Below are 8,497 nucleotides of genomic sequence, written 5' to 3'. Positions count from 1 at the left end.
CAATATTGTGGTTTTACAAAAATGCAATGTTTTTATCATGTAGTTTATAAAAACGTCACACAGTAGAGAGAGAGAGAGAGAGAGAGAGAGAGAGAGAGAGAAAGAGAGAGAGAGAGAAAGAAAGAGAGAATATAAAGAAATAAACAATCGCATGTGGTTATAAATATAAACTTTTATGTTTTCAGTCAACAACAATTAGAAATAATGGTATTATTGTTTTCAAAAAATAGTCAATTAGAATGAATTGATAATTTCTATAAATAAAATGGATTATTTGGTAAGTGAATATAAATTTTATAATAAAAAAAAAAAACAAAATAATTGCTTAATAATTATATATATTGTTGAATTTAAATTTTAAAATGTTATGATGCACCAATTGGGCTTGGTATATTTAATTCAAAAAGTTTAATCAAATGTCATTTTCCTCAAGATAAACTGGCATTACTTAAATTGACAGCTGCTATTCCATCATCAATTACCAATGCAAATATTGAAGATGTCATTGCAACAAATTTATTTACTGATATTTACATATTATCCACGTGTACCATTAGTATATTCACATCAAAAAGTTATATAAACAGGATGTATGACCCTTAATCGGTATTGCAGGTCGTTTATGCACCACGAACATACATGGCAACGTCGTAAATAACTAGATTATTATTAATAATAATAATAATAATAATAATAATAATAATAATAATAATAATAATAATAATAATAATAATAATAATAATAATAATAATAATAATAATAATAATAATAATAATAATAATAATAATAATAATAATAATAATAATAATAATAATAATAATAATAATAATAATAATAATAATAATAATAATAATAATAATAATAATAATAATAATAATAATAATAATAATAATAATAATAATAATAATAATAATAATAATAATAATAATAAAATAAAATGAATTAATAATAATAATAATAATAATAATAATAATAATAATAATACAATAATAATAATACTAATAATAATAATAATAATACATAATAATACACACACAATAATAATAATACTAATAATAATAATAATAATAATAATAATAATAATAATAATAATAATAATAATAATAATAATACAATAATAATAATAATAATAATAATAATAATAATAATAATAATAATAATAATAATAATAATAATAATAATAATAATAATAATAATAATAATAATAATAATAATAATAATAATAATAATAATAATAATAATAATAATAATAATAATAATAATAATAATAATAATAATAATAATAATAATAATAATAATAATAATAATAATAATAATAATAATAATAATAATAATAATAATAATAATAATAATAATAATAATAAAATAAAATGAAATTTTAATAAATAAATAACCTGTAAAATGTTTCGTAAAACGTCCCTTATTATTTCCATTTTACAGGCCATTTTACAGGATATTTTCCAGGACATTTTACTAGACATTTTACAGAACTTAGTCTCGTAGAACATCCAGACAATGTCCTGTAAAATTTCCATTAAAATATAAATAAGGAATAATAGAATAAGGAAACAAACAACTACCACATGGTACATCAAGGGTAGAAAACCACGAACCCCGGTAAAATGGTAGGGATAAATCCCATTATCTCTCAACGTCTTGGACACTGTTGTTTGAGATATATTCAAAAATTTTTCGGCATCACGAGTACTTGCTCTCGGGTGTTCTTGAAAATACTGGAGCACATAATTATGCCTATCATAAAAATCCACATGTCTCGGACGTCCCGGAATCTAAGGTTACCCAATTGTTCCCAACGGTCAATAGCACCTTGAATAACTCTTGCAGTCGGGCGACGACCACCTGGGTGATTTTCATCGTATGCAGCGGCTGCATCAACAGCACTACCATGTCGTTGAAATAACAGTAAAAATTCGATATAGTCAGTCTTGGTGTATGCAGCCATATTAATTGTTTTTAGTTTTTTGTATTATTTTTTTCTAAAAATATTAACGATGAATGTATAAAATTAAAAAAATTAATAATAATCAACAGTCAACAAATATATAAATATATTAAATATGAATAAAATATAACGGTAATTACCTTTATTGACTGAATTGTATAAATTATAATAAATAGTTAAATATTATGTTATAAGATTAGTAATTATAAAAATTGCATTAATTATCGATACAATGAATAGTCATTGCATTTATTATTACTTGACTAATAATTGATAATAATTCGATTGCTGTTTACGATACGTCTACACACAGTTTTATTTATTTTTCTGTTGCTAGGAAAAAAATTATTTAAAATAAACAAACAGAAGTTGTCAGCGGTACGTCATATTTCAAATTCGCGATTTTTTTTTTTTAAAATAAAAAGTGGATGAAGCTGATACCACTGTCTTAGACATGTTGCCTGAAAAATCCAAATCAAAATGTCAAGTTTACATATGACAAATTTATTCAATTTATTTATAATTTAATCAATCCCAGAAAATCACTGCACAACAAATGTGTGAAGATGACTTGTGTACGTAAAAAGATTATAGCGTGCTGTTTGTTTTGAGCTAATAGCTTTACATTGATTGACTGGTAATGTTGTTGATATTTATTTTGACTCTAAAGCTAGCACAGTCTTATGACGAACATCCAAATTATTGTTAGTATCATTATTATTATTATTATTATTATTATTATTATTATTATTATTATTATTATTATTATCATCGTTACATGGTAGAATTTTTAAAGATAATTGTTTCATAACAAAATGTCGTTTGACACTTGCTACATTTAATTTATATGTATCATCAGTAACTGTCAATGATTCTATCAGTTTTTTTGTCGATTTTTTAATTAATTTTTTCAATGTTGGCTTTTTAACTCGAACATAAGCATTACTATTACTTGACATGATGTCTTCCACAACAAATAAAAATAATAGTGTGAACCAAAAAGTATTTTTAATAAAAAACAAAAAAAAAAAAAAGGTAAACGTAACCTAGTTTATTAAACAACGTAAGAATGTCAAGGGGCGCAACGTTGATCGCTCAATATCGAGTATCGACGTTATTGTCTCGTGTTTTCCATGTCGTTTGTGACGAAAAATAGTGTTCGACACTCGGTGCCAAAACGGCGATCTGTGCATGGCGGATATAATCTTGTGGAACACGCGCCCAAAGTCTCGTCTAAATCTCGACTACGCCTTCGGCGTAGTCTCGATTGAGACTCGACTTTGGGCTCGTGTTCCACGATTATATCGCAATGCGCAAAACGCCGTTTTGGAACCTTGTATCGAAATATACTATTTCGTATTAATTATTATTGAAACCATATTGTAATATATTATAAATTTAACCAGCGAGTACAACACCACCAGCTGTACGATCTGATAATAATCCACTTGGTAGTATTAAAAGTGTGAATACACTATTTCCACCACAAACTCGTTCAACATCAACTAATTGAGTGGTTAATAATAATGCATTGATAGATACATTGATCCTAACATGTAAACATTGTGTTATATTATTAACAGTAATACGTACACCAATTATCTATTTGTTTTTCATCTGTATTAGCACATTATTACTTGATTAACAACATTAACATAGTTAAAAACTTTATTAATTCACATCAACACCCGGTGAAATTAATATTCTTTGAACTTGGTCCACATAGGTAGTAAGAAAATATAATTAATAGTTAAAAAAGGTAATATTATTATCATTATTCTTGAAAAAAAATTTTAATTTAATAAATAAATATTAATGTGTCGAATAATAAAATATTACAGATAAATCATTAGTGAGACAACAATCTACAACAGAACATTAAGTGCGACTTAGTTACTTCCTCATTCAAAAATATTTTATCCAAAGTGCAACATCCAAGATGAATACACAAAAATAATGAATAAACTTGGAAGAACACGTGATATTATGAAATTTATACCAGTCATGAAAAATTTTAATCCAATAATAGTTGATGAATCTGATACAATTGCTGTAATAATAACAAATACTAGTCGTTATCATGTTGTTGCTGGAAAAAAAAATTAAAACTGGTCAATTTATTCATTTTAATTAGCCATTTACAGCAGGAGTTAGTAGTTAATCAAACCTTATTAATTGTTGGTATTTTTATTGTTCAACTGAGCTAGTGTACCATGTGATAATTATCCAACTATTATACATGTGAGAATCATGTGACGATACCAGATTTAGTTCCAGATTGTTCAACATCAACTAATTGAGTAGTTAATAATAATGCATTGATAGATACATTGATCCTAACATGTTAACATTGTGTTATATTATTAACAGTAATACGTACACCAATTAATTATTTGTTTTTTATCTGTATTTGCACATTATTTCTTGATTAACAACATTAACATAGTTAAAAACTTTATTAATTCACATTAATACCTGGTGAAATTAATATTCTGAACTTGGTTCACATAGGTAGTAAGCATGCACCACAATTGATTTTATTAATTTACAATCATGGGACTTGATGAATTATTGAGATTATTATTAAAACTCAGTATAATATCATCCAATACAGGTGAAATAATAGTATAATTTATTACAAGTGCCCACTCAGAGAGTGTGCTCTCAACGAATTTGGAGGGGCAAGCACGAGCCTTGGCGAGTGTTTCCCCTCCAAATGAGTTGTGAGCGGGCTCTCTGATTGGGCACATGTAACGAACCATATTTTATGTTACTAGGGACAGTGGTAATAATGTGTGAATTTCCAAAAAGCGCACTACCCCTCTTGCGCTTTGGAAATTCACACATTATTCCCACTACCCTTGTAACATAAAATTTGTTATAAGCTCAACATGTTGCTTTGGCACCAGGTGAATATTTTTTATTTATAGCAATGATTATAGTTCAACAAATAAAACTCTAACTAGCTAATTTAAAATAATATTGGTATATTTACAGTTTGGAAAAAACGAAATTCTTTATTTATTGTTTATTTTACTATTTACTATGTACTAACTTCATAAATCAAAACATCATTTGAAAAAAATGCAAACAAATCGACAGATTCAAAATAAAAATAAAAAAAATAAAATAAAATCAAATAATTTATTCAAGTTAATTTATTAGATCAAGAACAACAACGAGAACAACAACAACATGTAGGAGAAGATCAAGAGCAACACAAGGCAGAAGAACGACAACAACAAGAGCTTAAAGTACACAATCAAGAACAGCAACCAGACCGATCTGTTCCTAATGATGATGACAACATCAACATCTTTACCATATGAAATTTGAAAATGAGTCATGCTGAATTATTTGATATTGAAAAAAGATGGTTAAACAAACCGAAAGAGGTAACAAGAAGGTTATTAAAATCATTATTGGAATAGAAAATCTTCAGGGCATGACATTGACAGATAGAAACGAAAAAAATACAATTCCTGTTCACGTTGTGGATGCTATTCTCAGTAATTATATCAATGTTATCTTAAATTCGTTATTTTCAATTTATTAAAGCTAGTACCTTAGATTAAAAAAAAAAAAATAATTTTCAATTTATTAGGTTTCCTTGAATTAAATACTCAACAAGATGTCATTCCCACGAAAAATGGATTTAATATTTGTGTAAAAAAATTTTTGGGTGGACTCCGAAAACCACGTCAAAATTGAACTGAGATTGAAACAAAAAATAAAGTCCATGTGCTGTAAATTTTTATGATGTCGTAAATACAGCCATTTGATCTGTTATCGTATGAGTTGATCTTGATAATAAAAATAATGTGTTTTTCTTTAAACAATGATGATAGAAACCTTATAAATTAACATTATCTGTTCTTCTTCAAGCTTGACAAATTAATTATGATGAAATTCAATATTTCATGTGAATCTTATTTTAATAAAACTCGCCATAATTTATCAACAAACCTAGCAGCAAGATAACAATCATTATTTGTCAGATTTGTTGAACCATCAAGTACAACTACCAATGCTGCTTGTTCACCAATCTGTACATCAGCTGAATAATTAGATAATCTATATAATCTACTAATCTAGATATACAGTTATTATTCAGAAATGTTATAATCAGTAATAATAATTTTTAAACAGCCTCTGTACAAACTATTATTTGACTGGAAAATGGATCTAATGAATTATTTTCTGTTACTCTACCCTTGATGTACCATGTGGTAGTTGTTTGTTTCCTTATTCTATTATTTCTTATTTATATTTTAATGGAAATTTTACAGGACATTGTCTGGATGTTCTACGAGACTAAGTTCTGTAAAATGTCTAGTAAAATGTCCTGGAAAATATCCTGTAAAATGGCCTGTAAAATGGAAATAATAAGGGACGTTTTACGAAACATTTTACAGGTTATTTATTTATTAAAATTTCATTTTATTTTATCTTTATTATTATTATTATTATTATATTTGTTATTAAAAAAATCACAATTAATTAATAATAATAATATTTGTTTGAAAATAATAATTCATTAAATAATAATAACTTCATTCAAGATATCAATAATAATAATAATAATAATAATAAATCTAGTTATTTACGACGTTGCCATGTATTTTCGTGGTGCATAAACGACCTGCAATACCGATTCAGGGTCATACATCCTATTTTAATTCACCCTGTATTTACCGATTTTTTCCCATATTTATCGTTTTTTCTTTATATTCAAGTAGTTATATAAGGCCGGTTTAAGGCCATGGTGAGGGGGTGAAGCTTGGTCAAGGGGGCAGGGGTCGGAAATCAGGGGCTAGGTCGGGGAAAAGGGGATAGAAATCTCGAAGTTTCTAGAACTTTCGAGATGCATCTAGAAGTTTCTAGACACTTCGAAAATGACGTCATCGAGCATTCTAGAATGTTCTTCAATGACGTCATGTTTATTTATTTATAACGTCATATTTCTTAAAATAGCTGGCAATAATAAGAAATATTCTAGGGAATATTTTTCATATCGGATTATTAAATTGTGATGTCATTGAATATTTTGTTTCATGGAAGTATCAGTTTATTAAAATATGATGTCATATATTAAAATGTAACGTCATTTATTTACGTACAAAATAATTTATTTACAACCAGAAATATTTATGAGAAAATTCTAGAATGTTTTATATCGAATATTTTTGAATAAAATTTTAGAATAGTCTCGATTACTTACTTTGGTGGGTGTAGTCCTATAAAAATGCAAGTTTTTTCGTCTGAAAAATTAGTCTTACGACACTTATCGTACTTAAAATATTTAAAAAAATTCAGTGATCAACTGCTTTTGTTCATAACATTTTATCAAAACGGCAATGATCGTTGACATTTAAGGATTTCAATTACCTGATCAGTTTGTTCTGAAAGAATTTGCAAGCATAAGTTTGCATGATGAACGAATCAATCATATACTATTCAAACCACCTGGATCATGGAAAAATGTACCACAGAAATATCAATTGATAAACAATTGGTTGACACGCAATTGGCATGGTCTGAAGTGGGGGGATGGTGATGTACCATTTGAAAAAACATACAAAAAAATGACTGAAATTTTAAAACCGGCTGAGTTTATATGTGTCAAAGGATTAGAAAAGAAAAAGTGGTTAGAAAATATTCTTGATTATTCAAAACCAGTGATTTATCTTCATGATTACCGTTGTCCATCTTTGAAGACAATACGAATACCTATTTATGAAAATCATAAATGTGGATATGAAAAAATCGAACATATAAACTGTGCTGTAAAAAACGTTTTGAATTTGAAACACTGGTACATATCGATGTAAGTATATTTTATGAATCCATAATATTCTTGAATTAATATGTTTCATCCGGTTTCAAAAATTCATTTTTTTTTTTTAGGTTATTGGAAGTACATTGCTGGGGTGAATCTACAATTTTTTCACAATTCTTATCATCAAATGCATCATACATTGATAAATTCAGTGAATTAAAGACTTTTCATGAAGATTTACGTTGCTTTTGGGAAAATATGGAACTTCTGAAGGAAGATTTCAATTTTGACACACATGAAGAAGTACTTACATGTCACAATAATCAAGCACCTCTGATTTTTATGTCTACACAACGACCATGGGTCACAGATCTTCATCAACTCGTTGAAAAATATTTCAATAAATCACCATATACTGATTTTGAACAACTTATAAGCGAGTTATTCAAGCTGTGGGATAAAACTGAAAAATTAGAACATCGCGTTCAAGGAAAAGAAGAGATAAATATAGAAGATGAAATGGAAGAATAATTTTTTTGTAACAGAAAAAATTAATATATCTTTTTTTTCAAATAATTTGTTTGTTGTAAATTTTTTTCTATCTTATTCATATATTTGATAAAGGTTAAATAAAAACATCAATTTTTCTTAATTTTTAATAAAAAAAAATTTATTTTATATTGTTTAAAATTTTTAATCAATATTGGATCGATAATTTCACTCAATCGTTGAATTCTTAAGTTGAAACGTTCATG

Source organism: Aphidius gifuensis, linkage group LG2 (assembly GCF_014905175.1).
Source record: "Aphidius gifuensis isolate YNYX2018 linkage group LG2, ASM1490517v1, whole genome shotgun sequence".
NCBI lineage: Eukaryota > Metazoa > Arthropoda > Insecta > Hymenoptera > Braconidae > Aphidius > Aphidius gifuensis.
Note: the sequence above shows the minus strand (reverse complement) of the source record.